This window comes from Quercus lobata, chromosome 5 (assembly GCF_001633185.2).
Source record: "Quercus lobata isolate SW786 chromosome 5, ValleyOak3.0 Primary Assembly, whole genome shotgun sequence".
NCBI lineage: Eukaryota > Viridiplantae > Streptophyta > Magnoliopsida > Fagales > Fagaceae > Quercus > Quercus lobata.
Genome location: NC_044908.1, coordinates 84,285,866 through 84,303,607, shown reverse-complemented (window position 1 = coordinate 84,303,607; position 17,742 = coordinate 84,285,866). Strand labels below are relative to the sequence as shown.

Sequence of the window (17,742 nt, the reverse complement as noted above, 5' to 3'; positions counted from 1 at the left end):
CCAAAGTTGAAGGACCCAATTGTAGGAATTTTTCCATGATTTTCTCATTTTACATCCTCCAACTCATTTTCTATTTGACTAAGACTTTCGCCTTCTAGTATCATCACAGGGGACCAAGAGCTTGAGTTTATTAACCAGTATAAAATGGGATGTTTTCAATAACCCTATTTTAATTATGATGGTAAAATTAAAAAAATTTGAGTTAATTAGTTTTATTGATCATGTCAAGATATTATTTATTGAAAAAATATTATTGAACCACTTTTACGAAATAGCTATTGGTTCTAAGATGGTCTTGCACCCTTGTGAGGGACAGACTTGTATGGAAGGCATTACAAATCCGCAAAAAATATCAGCTGGGGTGGTCTGCAAGTAAATTAAGGTAACATTTTGTGATTTCTATCTAAAGAAATTCTGCACATATAAAAAAAATAAAAAAAAATAAAAAAAAGAAAGAAAGACAATCCCTCACTATTAGGCTATTAGCTATGGCATTCAAGTATCTCTTATACCCTTATTTATCTGCATACACTCAGTAAGATGGTGGAATTAGGGTGCCGGTAACTTTTAAGCATTGTGAGGAAGAAGGTGGACGGGAAGCCCTTTGGCCGGTATGGGCATTGGATTCACAATGATCTTCTCATCAGGAAGCAACTTCTCCCATTTGAACCTCTTCACAACATTATGCATGAAAACTAGAATTTCCATGTGTGCATACTCTTTTCCAGGATACATCCTAGGTCCTCCTCCAAATGGTACATAGCTGTAAGGAAATGGTCCATTCCCTTCAAATCTTGAGGGGTCAAACTTTTCAGGCACTGGGAAGAATTCTGGGTTCCTATGTGTTGAATTTGCACTCCAATATAACTATGAAATTAACAAAAATTTAAAATGTAAAGTTATTGCAAATATAAACATCCAAAATTTTTTTTTTTTATAAGAAACAGTAATACTTTTTAGAATACACAAAGGTACAAAAACACGTGCATTAATTAGTATAAGCATGGTGTAAAAAAAAAAAAAAAAAAATTGAATATACCAACCTTCCAACCCTTGGGAATAAAGAAACCAGCGAAAATAAAGCCATTAATGGCCTCTCGAAAAGCACCCTGAAGAGGTGGGGAAAGTCGATCTCATCACTTCACAAGCAACATTCCATGAATACTTCATCTTTTGAATGTCATCCCAGTTAAGTAACTCCCCTGGTTTCTTTGATTTCGCAATCTCCATTTGCTCTATTTGATACAAAAATATGAATTAATGAAGATGACCAAACAATGATTCTGTATCAGTGTGATTTAACTTTTATTTTAAATGTATAAGAAAACTGGCCATAAAAGTAAGAAATGAATCCAATTCGTGGTTTCAATTATATATTACAAATTAAAAATAAATTTAATGTTACATCAAAATTTTTTTTTTTTTTGAAACGTAATTTTACATCATTTAAACAATAACATTATTAGCTTTGTCTTTTTATACTGAAAAATATAGTTTTATTTATATATTTATATCCATTACAATTCAACAATTGAATTTGAGGAATGGTGGATGATAGAAAGTTTTCCAATAAGTTTTTGAAGCAATAATTATTGTATTGACTTTTTTTTTTTTTTTTTTCAAAATTCCTTTACTGCTATCAATAAAAAGAATTATATTTACTATTATATATCTAAATTAGGGGTATATATATATATATATATATATATATATATAAACACACACATACCTAGGTTGTGTTTGGCATTAGACTAAAAAGCCAAATTTTTTATTATTTAGCTTATTTTTGCTATTATTTAACTTTTTTTTTAATATTATTTATAAGTCTTATTGTATTATTTCAGTTACCTTTTAACTTTATTTTCAATACTTTTAGAAAATGTTTTCAGTTTCAACTAAATAAGTTTTTCCCAAACGGACTTTTAATTACAATCTATTAATTTCAATATATTAGATTCTCCAATTATATTTAAATTTTTAATGTAATTACCTTTAAAAAGACAATAACTTTTTGTTTTTTTTTTATTAATATAAATATATATATTGATCAATAAAACAAATTTTTTTTTTGTCTTTTCAAAGATAATTACATTCAAAATTTAAATATAATTGGAGAATCTAATATATTGAACCTAATAAATTTTAGCTAAGATTATTGATTTGTTTACTGAAAGTTGGCAAATATAACTATTTGTTTCGGCATTAATATTTTATGGACAATGAATAATTTTTCAAAAATCTTTTTCTAAAAAACTATCTCATTTTTCTATGTTTAGTAACAACTTTAAAATGAGTTCGAAAACTATTTATTGACTTTCTTTATTTAGCTTCGCATGAGATAAAATTAATTTTCTTATTTAATTTCTCATAAGATAGAGTTGTTTCTTGAAAATTTTAACCGATAATAACTCTATCTCATGCCAAACTAAATAAGAAAAATTAAGAGATAATTTTCTTTTAATCCATTTTTTTTGTACTACCAAATATAGGAAAATGTGAAAAATTGTATTCATATAAAGTTTTCCATTGAAAAAAACAGAGTTATTACATTTAGCTTTTGTTTGAATCCGTAGGCATCAAAGCAATGCCAAGCATATGAAAGCAAGCCTCGAGTACGTAGATTCGTATTTCATAAAGTTTTTTACTATTATTTTATTAACTTATTTTTTTTATCTTCAGCTTTTTAAACTATTATTTTAAAACTGAATCATATATTTGTCAACTTTCAGTAAACAAATCAATAATCTTTTCAATAAACCCTAATTCAAATGTAAATTAATTAAGTATGATATTTTGTTGTAAAACAGTTTGTACCTCTATCCTTTTTCGTTTTAGAATAGTTATCAAACCCAAACCAACTTGGTTAGTTGGATCAATGAATTAGTGAAAAATAAAGCATTAGACTAGGTCAAATCTAGTAAATTCCGGTAAAAATCTTTGTAATCCTTATCAACCCTAACGAACTCTTGAAAGCGTGTGGGTTTTTCTTTATGTACCCCACATAATTTTTTAAATGATTTGAAATTTTGGTTTTTCTGAAAAGAGAAAAGCTTGTATTAAGGAACAAAATCAATGAAGACATTATCTCTCATGATTTATTTTGATTGTTTACACACAAAAAAAGTGTCTCTTAATTTATATATGCAGAAATGGTTTGAATTATTTAAAAAGAGAAAAGTTTTTTTTTTCTCTTTTTTATTTTATTTTAAATTTCTTAAGTGAATTGTTTCTACTTATATTTGTTTCAACATTCTTATTATATTCCTTAATAAGTTAAACTTGAATTACGCACTAGTCTTTCATGAATTTTTCTTTTATGACTTATCATTTAGGTATTCATTAAAACATTATTAATAATGTTAATGAAAAAACATAGTGGAGATATTTATGTTTATATTTTGAGATTTTCCAATAATTAATATTGCATTAAGTATGTCACCATATGTTTATATATATATATATTTTTTATCATGAATATGTATTGTTTTATTTTGAGATTTTCCAATAATTAATATTTTGTTTTATTGTAAAAGATAACATGCATTAAATTTATTTCGAAATATTGGAAACAATTGTGAAGGAGCAGCTTATTTCACAATTGGACATGTCAAAAATTTTGAAAAAATATATCATGTTTTTAAATTTAATGTTTTCTTTGTTATTTCCTATCCCTTAAAGAATATTTTTTGAAAATTTTTATTTATATATTAATTTATTCCAGATAAGTAAATGAGGGAGGCTGAGAGGGGGTGAGGTTCAAACCATAAGATGAGCACCACAAAAATGCCATCACCAGTGGGAAATCATTTGAATCCCTTTTTGAAATTTGCTTAAATTGGAAGAAATGCACTAATATAAATTCACAAAGAACAGAAGAATCATTGAATTGAAAAAGGTAAGTGAAGTTTACCTTTTAGGACCTCATTGTAGATATCAGGAAATTCTGCAAGATACTTGACAACAAAAGTAATAGCTGCGCTTGCTGTGTCATGTCCACCTATAAGCAAACCAATAATCTTGTCAGCTATGTCCATCTCATTCATGTACTGTCCATTCTCATCAGAGGTGAGCAACATATGTGACAATATATCCTGTGTGGGAGATGCTTTGTTCTCAGCCAAATCAATCTTCCTCTGCTTAATGATAACCCTCAACTCCTTTCTTATCAAGTTTGAAGCCTTAATAGCACGGTTGAATGCTGTCCCTGGTAAATTTTTGGGAATAGAAATGACCCAGAAGCCAAAAAACTGAAAGGATCTTCAAACTTTGCAACAAGGTTTGGATCTTCAAACTTTGCAACAAGCTTTGGATCTTCAATGCTCAAGAAAAGCTTGCAGGCCAACCAAAAGGTATACCTATTTGCAAGTGGAAACACAATCACTTCTTGCTTGCCATCCCAACCAGCCTTAAAGTGTCTTTGTGCAATAGTGTCCATGATACCTATATATCTTTGCAAGGCCTCTGCTTTCATGATGTTTCGAAATAACTTTCTCAAATTATTTAATTCTTTCCTGGAAGAGGATTTTTGAGTGGAAGGGAAGGTTTCGTTCACAGAATTCGGCCACCAAGTCGTGACAAGCTTGTTTTCATTTGAAAACAAGAACTTGTTCCCGACCGAACCACACATAACAACCACCTGCTCTCCAAGGATTGAAGTCTTGAAGACTTGGGAAGAGAATTTAGCCATTCTATCTGTAAGGTTGAATTTAATCAACCATCTTGTTAGCTTTATTCCGTGCCAAATTTGCTTGTAATTTAGCAATTAGTAACCCTGTGTTTAGGTGGGAATCATGTAAGGGTAGTGTGTGAGAGAATGTGAAGAAATTGAAAGTTCAAATAGTGTATAAAATACCCTTGAACGTTTAGACCCCCAATTACAAAATAACCAATTCAAGCTTTATGACAAACAACTAGTGTGCGGAAAATGAACACAAGCTATAAACAGAATTGGTAAACAATCTAAGCCAATTAAAATCACATCCACAGCAGAAAATAAAAGGCAAAGATTCAGGGAAGAGAGATGCAAACACAAGGACAACACACAATGTGTTATCGAAGAGGAAACCAAAGCTCTCAGTGTAAAACCTCTCCGCCGTCCTCTACTAGAAAATGTAGTTGGGATACATGAACAGCAATAGACCCTCCAAGCCTAATCTACCCGATGTATCTAAGCCCTTCAAGCTTCTTGCTCCAACGAGGTTGCGCCGAACCTTTTTCTTTTCTAGCTTACCGGATTCTACTATAATCCATAGCATTCGCCATCCTTGGCATCTTCCAATGCTTCCCAAAACTCCAAAAACACTCAACATGTAAGGTTGAATTTAATCAACCATCTTATTGGCTTTATTTCGTGCCAAATTTGCTTGTATTTCAGCATTTAGTAACCCTGTATTTAGGTGGGTTTGTTGTAAGGGTAGTGAGTGAGATAAAGTGTTGATTGCTCAAGAGTGTACAAGAAAACAGAGACTCTCGCGAGTGACTTGCGGCTTGATCTCGCGGGTGACTCGCGGCTGCAAGCCGCTAGATGCAGCACACGTGCCAAGCATGCCAGAAGGTGAACAGTCATGCTAGCTGGAGCACTGCAGGACAAAACAGGACAACTGGCCATACGGTTATCTCGCGACTCAGTCAAGTCGCGAGGCCAAGCCGAGAGCCATCCCTGTTTTTAAAAACCTGATGTTTCACATTCTCCTCTCACCCCAGTATAAATACCCCTTATACCTACAAATGAAAGAGAGCTTCCAGAGAGAATTTTGAGAGAGAAACCCTAAAGTAAAACAAGATTAATTCACCTACAATCTATACATTAGAGTCTCTTCAAATTCCTCAACTCTCTTCATCTCCATTGTCAAACCCTTGAGAGGCATTTTACCAAAACCTTGTTCTCACCATACTCATCACTCTGAGAGGACTGTTTGGTGTTCTGGGAAGCAGTTAGGAAGGAACCAATCTACATTTGTTAATGCTACGGTCTAGTAGCAGAATCCTGGAAGCTAGAAAAGAAAAAGGTTCGGCCCAACCTCGTTGGAGCAAGAAGCTTGGAGGGCTTAGGTGCACTGGGTAGATTAGGCTTGGAGGGTCTATTGCTGTCCATGTATCCCAACTACATTTTCTAGTGGATTGTTTACCGCTTGGAGGGCGGCGAAGAGGTTTTACTCCGAGGGCTTCGGTTTCCTCTTCGATAACACATCACTGTTGTCTTTGTGTTTGCATCTTCCTTCCCTTTTATCTTTGCCTTTTTTTATCTGCTGTGGGTTGTGATTTTAATTTGGCTTAGATAGTTTTTCCAATTCTATATTATAGCTTATGTTCATTTTACGCACACTAGTTGTTTGACATAAAGCTTGAATTGGTTAATTTGTAAATTGGGGGTCTAAACGTTCAAGGGTGTTTATACACATATTTGAACTTTTACAACACTCTAAATGGGTGTGGGTAGTGTTTGGATAGAAATCTCATCTCAATAGGTATGACAATGAGAGAGGGAATGAGAAGAGACAACAAAGATTTCTCTCTAAGAATGAGTAGCTCTCTCTAATTGGGTGGGTGTTTTGAAGAAACCTCTCTTAGGGTTTTTCTTTCTGAATAGCCACACATATTTTGTGGGAATGAGGGGTATTTATACTGGTGTGAGAATAGAATGCAAAGAGTCAGTTTTTCCAAAATAGGGTTGGCTGGCGACTTGACTGAGTCGCGAGTTCAAGCCGTGATCTAACTGAATGGCCAGTCTGGATTTTTGTCCTGTAGTGCTCCAATTGGCATGACTGTTCAGCTCCCCTACATGCTCTGTGCGTGTGCAACTTTTGGCGGCTTGCAAGCCGTGAGCGTCCCACGAGATCCAACCGTGAGCCCTTGCTTCACTACACAGTCTTAAGCATTTCTTCACACTCTCTCACACACTACATTTACATGATTCCCACCTAAATACAAGATTTCTAAGTGCTGTATTACAAGAAAAATTGTCACAGAATAAAGCCAACACATGGTTGATTAAATTCAACCTTACAGAAATGCTCAAGACTGTGCAGTGAAACAGAGACTCGCGGCTGGATCTCGAGGGTGGCTCGCGGCTTGCAAGCCGCCAGAAGATGCACACGAGTGAAGCATGTAGAGAAGCTAAACCGTCATGCCAGCTGTAACATTATAGGACAAAAAGTCCAGACTGGTCATTCAGTTAGCTCACGGCTTAGACTCGTGACTCAGTCAAGTCGCGAGGCCAAGTCACCAGTCCACTCTATTATGGAAAAAACTGACTCTTTGCATTCCTTTTTCACTCCAGTATAAATACCCTTGGAAGTTCAATTAGTGTATAAAACACTATGAATGTTTAGACCCGCAATTTACAAATTATTAATTCAAGCTTAATGTCAAACAATTAATGTGCGGAATATGAACATAAGCTTAAAACAGAATAAATAAACAATCTAAACCAAATAAAATCACATTCACAGCAGAAATTAAATGGAAAATATTAAGGGAAGAGAAATGCAAACACAAGGACAACACTTGATGTGTTATCGAAGAGGAAACCGAAGCCCTCAGCGTAAAACCTCTCTGCCGCCCTCCAAGCGGTAAACAATCCACTAAAGAATGTAGTTGGGATACATGAATAGTAGAAGACCCTCTAAGCCTAATCTACCCAATGTACCTAAGCCCTCCAAGCTCCTACTCCAATGAGGTTACGCCGAACTTATTTCTTCTTTAGCTTACCAGATTCCACTACTTGACCATAGCATCAACCAATATGAAATTAGTCCCTTCTTAACTGCTTCCCAAACACCAAATGGATTTCTCATAGATATGGGTATAGTGAGAAAAAGTTTTGGTAATGTATCTCTCACGGATTTGACATTGGAGAGGAAGAAAGTAGAGGAATTTGAAGAGTCTCTATGTGAAGAATGTCGATGAATCAATATTGTTTTTCTTTATGGTTTCTTTCTTAAAATTCTCTCTGGAAGCTCTCAGAATATCGTGCGTATAAGGGCATATATATAGTAGGGTGAGAAGGAATGTGAAAAGTTAGTTTTTCCCAAATAAGGTGGTTTGGCAACTTGACCTCGCGACTGGGCTGAGTCGCGAGTTCAAGCCGCGAGCTAACGGCCTAGCCAGCCTGGGACTTTTGTCTTGTAGTGCAACAGCTGGCATGACTCTTCAGCTCCCCTGCATGCTCTGCACGTGTACCAACTTTGGCGGCTTGCCAGTTGCGAGTCCAACTACGAGTCTCTGCATCCTTGCACAATCTTGAGCATTTCTTCACACTTTCTCATTCACTACCCTTACATGATTCCCACCTAAATACAGGGTTACTAATTGCTAAAATACAAGCAAATTTGGCATAGAATAAAACCAACAAGATGGTTGATAAAATTCAACCTTACAATCTCCCCCTTTGGCTATTTCGTGACAAAACCCTAAAACAAACTCTAGACTTAAAATGTGAGTTGGAAACAGTTGAACAAAAACTCACTCACACCTAACTCTAGAATCTGATAAGCTCTTGAATCATATGAACAAGAATCTCCTGAAACATAACAACACGGTATCATCATTGTATGCAGAAAAACTTGTAATAGCATATGAGACAAGCACAATGTGATCAAGCAAAATGGAATGAAAAATAAACTATGGCTTGACCAAATAGGCAATCACTATAAAATAGTGACCACAATGCTTATTCACACTTGGAATGAACATCTGGACATACAAGCAAAGAAGCTCGATGCAAATCACTTGCATGCCCAACACCCAACCAATGCACAATACATAAACTATATGTATCTAGGAACAAAATCCTACAAGGGCACAAGAGTGAGAATACTTAAAGAAAATGCATAACATTTAGCTAGAAGTATTAGACAACAAAACAGAAAAGCTGCATAAGCAAGGTACAAACCATAAAAGCCTACAAATGCATGGAAACATATCCTAAAAGCTTAGCAAAGCAACATGGGCACAAACAAGACATTATAAATAGCTAAGCAAAAACATGAACTATGAGCAAAGCAAAAACATAGTTAATATAACACAAAACTCTTTTTCTTTTTCTCCCCCTATCATGAATCATAGGAGCTGTGATGAACTTGAAATATTTATACCAGTAACCTAAAACACTTACACAAAACATATTAGACCCTCAAGGTATAGCAAGTAATAAAAAGACAAGTATAATGAATTTCTCCCCCTACAAATGTGCACAAGAAATAGTATACTCTTCCCCTTTTTGACATGAATAGACAAAGGGGTCAATGAGAAAAAAGGGCAAGAGACGAAGGTATGAACAGTGATAATGATGCAAGAGGGAAAAATGAAAAATGTTTGAAAACGACCTTGAAACTAACCCTCAATATGCAAAACACGCGATTTTTGCGACTGAGCCAAGTTGCATAAAACTCGCCAAAACAAGCTGCGAGAAACCTAGAAACCAAAAATTTGAAAATTTTTCTAAGTGTTTTTCGCAACTGGAAAGTCTACCCACGAGAGAGTCGCAAGGTGAGTCACGAAAATCTCTGTGTACCCCTCGCGACTGGACCTTCCACCCGCGAACAAGTCGCCATACTGAGCCGCGAGAAACATAAAAACCCAAATTTTGAAAAATATTCTAAGTATTTTTCGTGACTGGGACATTGACCCGCCAGTGAGTCGTGAAAATCTCTGTGTTGGCTTGCGACTGGGGCATGTGATTGGACTAACCTACGACTGAGTCGCCAGAATAAGGCAACACTGTTTTTGAAGATTTTGACAATTTTTGCAAAAACAAAATACTTTCCAAAAACAACTAAAACACACAAAAATCTTTTTGTGTTTGATCAACAAGAATTGAGCATGTGAAAAAACATTTAATCAAGTACAATCACACAAATGTATATGTCATTCATTAAATATAGACTTGTGTGATGTGTGTGGATATCATCAATGAGATAGTCCTTAGTCTAATGTGAAGTTTCAATGATCAATTCAATTAAGACATACACAATTAGCACTAGATAATGTGACCCATCTCAATTATAGAAATATGCATATATGACCTCCCACAAAACTTGATAACATAACTTTGAAGCTTTTCATTTGGTTCCATATACATCATATCATTTAATTTTTTTGAATCAATACATTTCATTCGATGCCTGAAATTTTTGATATTTCAATTTGATGAGTTAGCCTTTGGCTTTTTGGGCATCATATAATTTTCATAAACGTCGCTTTCCCTTTTTCCTAGTCAAATACTAGTATGTGCGACAGGATTTTATAGCTCAATATTTCTTTTCATTTGGTGATTTACATTTGGTGAGCTAAAATAAATGAGTCAGAAGATATATAGGCACAAGTCTATTCATGTCTCAAGATCAACAAAACCATTCACTAATCAGTCATGACAAGTTTGAAGATCTATTTACAACAATCACATAGATGTCAAAATTTCTTCCACAATGATATAAGTGCACAGGGAACAAGCTACGCTCATAAATGCACAAGGCCATTAGTACAAAGGTACAAGGCAAAACATGTTTTGAGACAGAACTTAATGATAGGCCACAAACTGAATGACCCCTTGTGATAGAAATTAATTAATTAATTAGCCAAGTTATTAATTAATCAATTTATTATGCAAACGCGTGGTAGCACAAACAAATCACCAATAAACTAAATATGCAACGGAAAATAAATAACACGGTGATTTGTTTACGAATGGGGAAAACCTAACGACAAAAACCCCATCGGGTGATTTTCAGGTCACCACTCCTGAAACTCCACTATTATCACAACAAGCGGTTACAAGTAAAGGAATCCAAGTACCTTACCAACCTATAGTTGAACCCTTACCCCAATACCCAATTGGACTTGTTCTGTGGTGACAGTTCCCCTTTCAGATGCACGATTTCCAGTACGTGACTAACCAATTGTGCGGATCCTAGTACGCAACTTCAATCACCAACTAAGAAGGTTGTTGGTTGCAAAATTTTTCAGTTCATCCACACGATGAAGATCAAGAAGATGCTTGGTTACAAAACCCTACGGTGCACATACACAGCAACTTCTTCAAGAGAAAAAGATGAACTAGGGCAAGAACTTCGTCTCTGGTCACAATTTGCTTGAACAGAGTTTGCTCAAAACTTGTGCAACTTGTGAACACTTTGACGGCCCTTAAACTGATTCTTTTATATGTCTAGGGTTAGGAGAAAAGAAAGTCCAAAGACACATTCACGGATCCCAAGAAAATCAGACTGGAATTTTGAAAATCTTAAATCTCGACAGATAGCAGGTGTCGAGCAGATGTTGAGCACACCGAATGTAGAACAGCTTCCTTAAGCTTGATAGATGCAGTTGTCGAGCTAACTGTCAAGCTTTAATGCATTTGCACTCTGAACTTGTTTTCTTGAACAGACTTGAAGACTTCAATACTTGATTTTGAAACAAGGTTTCTTGAAGTATTTAAAGACATCTTAAATCTACCCAAATACAACTAAAGTGAGTTTTGTCAAAGGATAAGCCAATTACATAAAATCATAACATATGTTCTTAACATGTGAAATACATATGTCCTAACACTTAATAATGTCGATCAAACTTTTGATTTTCTACTTTTTATGCATTTTTGGATTTTTGACACAAAAACTAGAAGAGATTGATCAAAAACAATGTAAAAACATTCAAAGTAAAAAGAAAAACAAGCATAATTTTCAACACATGCTGGAACGATAACAGAAAGCACTCAACCAATCAAAGTCACAAAGCATAGGAAGTATTAATGCATGAACATGTTGTAATGTTTATGCATGAGTACCCTTCTTCACCCACACGACATGTGTGTTTGGGGTGATATCCCTAGAGGATTAGGTATGAGTGTTTTGGCTTCTAAACCTTTTGTTGAAGCTTGCCAAACAGGTGGTGAATGCATCAATCATCCTCAACACATCCCTCACTCTGGGATTGCCTTCTTGACCTTTTGATTGCTCAACAATCCAATTCCCTTTGCCATGTCTTGGTCCTCTCGACCTTTAAGCATTTGAATTCTTCAATGTTTAAAGCTAATGACAATTTGGTTTGATGTGTCTTGGAATTCCACAATGATGGCAGAAGTGTTGAGTTCTAGAACCTCTTCGTGACTTTGGGAGAGATTTCCCTTTACCCTTAGGTTTGACCACTGATTGGCTTGGAGGCTTAGTTAAAAATCGTTGGTCAGTCACATTCGGCTTCACTTTTTCAACAACTGAAGTTTCTATCATTGGTTCCTTAGCTTTCACAAACTTCATTTCCTTGGATATATTAACCGCCGAACTACTCTCTCTGGTGTATCCTAATCCACTTCTGTCGGAGAATGGTTTTTGATGAGCAAGCACTTCATCAAGCTTCTTGGAGGAGACTCGCTATACTTTAGCATTAGCTTGAACCACCTCAAGCTCAAGGAATTTTATCTTTGAGTAGGCTTCAATCAGCTCTCCATTCAGCGTCTCCATTTCACATTTGGTCTCCTTGTATCGCACTAGAAGACTTCTATAGTCTTCCTTTACACTCTTCATCTTTTTAATGGCTGCCTTAGCCATTTTTACATATTCACCGGTCTTCTCAAGAAGGGAATTGTAAGTCTCTTGCAGTCTCACTGTACCTTCATCTTCCTTATCATCAGATTCTTCTACTATCCCCATTGATTCCAATTCAGTGTGCTCACCAAGCTCTTCCACCAACACACTCAAATCATCCGAAGAGTGCACAGGTGCAATGGTCATGTATGCAAAGTAGTTTCTCTTTCTACGACAAAGACCCTTATCTAAAGATCCAATGATGTTGCTACTTGGATGGTTTTTGATCACTCTTGATGATGGCTTCTTTGAGGTTGATACTTCATCATCCTGGGAGATAGGAGGATGAACTTCCGGAGGAGTGAGAGGACTTGATGTTCTAGACATTAATCTTGCTTCCAATCTTGAGTTCACAGGAGTTGATTCCTTTTCCGGTGTAGGTCCTTCAACTTCAATATCTTGGGCTTCGCCCTCAGTTGTGAGTCCTTTGGAGCTTGGCCCTTCTCCATCGTCAACCATCTCTACCTTTGTTATAGCATCATCAACTTCCACATTGATGGACTCCATTACCGTCTTTGTTCTCTTGTTGAATAACCCATATGCCCGGCTATTAGTAGAATACCCAAGGAAGATGCCTTCATCACTTTTCGCATCAAGCTTCCCAAGGTTCTCACGATCATTGAGAATGTAACACTTGCTTCCAAATACTCGGAAGTACTTCACTTTTGGCTTCTTTTCATTCCAAATTTTATATGCGGTCTTCTTTGTTCCCGCTCGAAAGAATATTCTATTACCAATGTGACATGAGGTGTTCACGGCTTCTCCCCAAAACTTTTGAGGAATTTGCTTGTTGAGAAGCATAACTCTTGCCATTTCTTAAATCACCCGATTTTTCCTCTCAACCGCCCCATTTTGTTGAGGAGTTTTGGAAGCTGAAAATTCCTTTTTAATTCCATTCTTCTCACAAAACAACTCAAATCTTGCATTCTCAAACTCTTTACCATGATCACTCCTTATCTTGACAATAGGAACCCCTTTCTCGTTTTGTAGTCTCTTGCAAAGAATTTTCAATTTCTCACACGCTTCCGATTTTTCTCTAAGAAATTCAACCCAAGTGTATCTTGAGAAATCATCAACAATGACCATAATGTACCTTTTTCCTCCTAGACTTTCAGCTCTTGTGGGGCCCATTAGATCAACATGAAGAAGCTCTAAGCATCGTGAAGAGGCGATTACATTCACCTTGTGGTGTCTTGCCTTTGTTTGCTTCCCTATTTGGCAAGCACCACAAAAGGTCTTCTCTATCTTTCCAAATTTTGGAAGTCCTTCAACAGCTTCAAGTTTAGATACTTTAGCTACTTGTTTGAAACTTGCATGCCCAAATTTATGATGCCAAAGTTCCAACATGTCAACACGAGCACTTCTACAAGAAATTGGTGCCGTAGGAACTACTCCGTAGCAATTGTCGGTACTATTTCCCTTCAAGACTTGAAATCCTTCTTCATCAATGATTATGCACCCCTTCTTTGAGAATTGAACATCACATATTTGAGTAATGCTTAAGAGATTTGCCTTCAGCCCTTTGATGTATAAGACATCCTTCAATAGAGGTAATCCCGGTATCTTAACAGTTCCTTTGCCAAGAACTTGAGCATGACTTCTATCACCAAATGTCACATAGTCACCAACCTTCTCTTTGAGAGACTTAAACAGTGATTTATCCCCTGTTATGTGACGAGAACAGCCGCTATCAAGATACCATAAACAAGAATTGAAAACCTTCAAAGAAGTGTGCACAAATAAGCAAGCATGGGACAAGCACTTTTAACCTTCAAACAGAAACTTATCTTCATTTTTCATGCTCTTGTTAGATTGAATTCTCTTTTTCAGATTATCAACCTTATCACACCATATTCTATTTCTTCTTTTATACTTTTTAATCAAAGAATTAGACTCACATAGACTATTGTGTAATATGTGATTCTCATTTTAAAAATATTTCAGCATATGAACAAACATTCTAGCATGTTTCTTTGTTTTTAATAACTCTAGGAGTTCATTGTTAAGATAACCTTCAAACATACTCATAAAGTCATTATCACAAACATTTAAACCACAGTTCAACATAGCCTTTTCCATAGCTTCATCCATAGCTAAGGGGTCAAGGATCACACTTAGGTATTTAAACCACAACAAGTGCACCCACTCTGATACCAATTGAAAGTTCAATTAGTGTATAAAACACAATGAACGTTTAGACCCCCAATTTACAAATTATCAATTCAAGCTTAATGTCAAACAATTAATGTGCGGAATATGAACATAAGCTTAACACAGAATAAATAAACAATCTAATCCAAATAAAATCACATCCACAGCAGAAATTAAATGGAAAAGATTAAGGGAAAAAAGATGCAAACACAAGGACAACACTCGATGCGTTATCAAAAAGGAAACTGAAGCCCTTGGCGTAAAACCTCTCCGCCGCCCTCCAAGCGGTAAACAATCCACTAAAGAATGTAGTTGGGATACATGAACAGCAGAAGACCCTTCGAGCTTAATCTACCCAATGTACCTAAGCCCTCCAAGCTCCTACTCCAACGAGGTTACACTGAACCTATTTCTTCTTTAACTTACCGGATTCCGCTACTTGACCATAGCATCAACCAATATGAAATTGGTCCCTTCTTAACTGCTTCCCAAACACCAAATGACCTTCTCACAGATATAGGTATGGTGAGAAAAGGTTTTGGTAATGTACCTTTCAAGGATTTGACAATGGAGAGGAAGAAAGTAGAGGAATTTGAAGAGTCTCTATGTTTAGATTGTGGATGAATTAATCTTATTTTTCTCTAGGGTTTCTCTCTCAAAATTCTCTCGGAAGCTCTCAGAATATCGCCGGTATAAGGGTATATATATTGTAGGGTGAGAAGGAATGTGAAAAGTCAGTTTTTCCCAAACAGGGTGGTTTGGCGACTTGACCTCGCGACTGGACTGAGTCGCGAGTTCAAGCCGCGAGCTAACGGCCTGGCTAGCTAGGGACTTTTGTCCTGTAGTGCAACAGTTGGCATGACTCTTCAGCTCCCCTGCATGCTCCGCACGTGTGCCAACTTTGGCGGCTTGCCAGTCGCGAATCACCCGCGAGTCTAGCTGCAAGTCTCTGCATCCTTGCACAATCTTGAGTATTTCTTCATACTCTCTCACTCACTACCCTTACATGATTCCCACCTAAATATAGGGTTACTAATTGCTAAAATACAAGCAAATTTGGCATGGAATAAAGCCAACAAGATGGTTGATAAAATTCAACCTTACAACCCTTTATACTCACGAAATATTAAGAGCTTCCAGAGAAACTTTTGAGAGAGAAACCCTATAGGAAAACAAGATTGACTCATCCACAATCTTCACATAGTAACTCTTCAAATTCCTCAACTCTCACCCTTTCCATTGTTACATCCTTAAGAGGTTCTTTAACCAAATCCTTTTATCACCTTACCCATATCTGTGAGAAGGCTTTTTGGTACTTTGGGAAGCAGTTCGAAAGGAACCAATTCATATTAGTTGATACTATGGGTTATAGCAGAATCCAATAAGTTAAAGAAGAAATAGGTTTGGCGTAACCTCGTTGGAGTAGAACTTGGAAAGCTTAAGTACACTGGGTAGATTAGGTTTGGAGGGTCTTCTACTGTTCATGTATCCCAACTACATTCTTTAGTGGATTATTTACCGCTTGAAGAGCGGCGGAGAGGTTTTACGCCGAAGGCTTCGGTTTCCTCTTCGATAACATATCGTTGTGTTGTCCTTGTGTTTGCATCTCTCTTCCCTTAATATTTGCCGTTTAATTTCTGCTGTGGATGTGATTTTATTTGGTTTAGATTGTTTATCAATTCTGTTATATGCTTATGTTCATATTCCGCACATTAATTGTTTGATAATAAGCTTGAATTGATAACTTGGAAATTGGGGGTCTAAACGTTCATAGTGTTTTATACACATATTGAACATTTACTATCATAAATGAACTTTTTTGGGTGACCCTTTCTTTTGGTGGAGAGAAACTCAAGGCTCTCACCAATGAAAGGTAAGCCCATCTTCCCCCTTGGAAGATTTGGAAGTGAATCATAGGAATTGTGGAATAGAAGGAATACAACACAACAAAGAGAAACAAGGAAAACTGAGAGTATCAAACCACGAAGGAAGAAAAGCTCCATAGTTGATGAAGCAGTTGGTACTTTTATATAAAATGGCATTTAGTGGCACCTGTTTGTAAAAGACAATATGTGAGTGTATATAGGCAAAAACAATGGTCATTCTAGAAACCATAGCCATGATTTGTTTGAACCTTCTAGAAACAACCCATAATTCTAAAAGCCATAATGAACAATTTGTGGGATAGGAGAATAAAGAAAATTTTAGGCCATTGGTTAGTTTTTCTGAAAAATGGGTGTATTCTGTTTTCAATTCTTATTTTTTGTGTGATCCGGCCAGTGGTGAAAAACTTGCTTAGGTTTATTTTTGGTTGTTATTTCCAGTTTCAATACCTAAAAAACGTGAGAATAAAAAATAAAAAAAATAAGAAAACAACTTTTTGGCATTTTTATTTTCAGTAAAATGAGTTCAGTGACATTTTCATTAAAAATTGAAGATTGTGAGCATATTATTAAGAAAGTAACTTTTTTTCATATATAAGAATCAAATGTCAAATGGATACAAAAAATTTATTAATAAATTTATATTAATAATTATATCTTTGTTAGTCATTTTTAGTTTTGATCTAGAGGGTTTGCCTTAAGAAAATGAAAAAAAAAAAAAAATGAAAGGCTATTTATAAAATAAAAAAAAATAAAAAAGAGAAATAAAAGGGTGTAATCTAGATAAATACAGTCCAAATCAAAGAATTTGAAAATTGGAGAGGGAGAGAAGATAGAGAAAACAAATGGGTTTGTGGCTTTAAGGTAAAGCTAGAGTTGCTCTCTAGCTCTTCACAATGGGAATTTTGTATTTTTCTCGTGGGATTTGAGGGGCATATGAGGGGGATTTGAGTTGCTCTCTAGATAAGTATTGTAGAGATGAGTGTAAGAAAATTCTCTTAGATTTTGCCAATCTCGCTTGACAAAGAGAGAGGCAAGATTGTTGGTTCAACTATTTTTCAAAATCTGAAAAATCACCTATTATGTCACTTGACATATATTGTGATCTCACTCAATCGAGATTCTGGACA

At 35.7% G+C, this 17,742-nt stretch overlaps 1 pseudogene; it reads right to left on the bottom strand.

Annotated features, from left to right (window-relative positions):
* Nucleotides 1–567: 567 nt before the first annotated feature.
* Nucleotides 568–16,732, bottom strand: LOC115993104 (annotated as a pseudogene).
* Nucleotides 16,733–17,742: the final 1,010 nt, after the last annotated feature.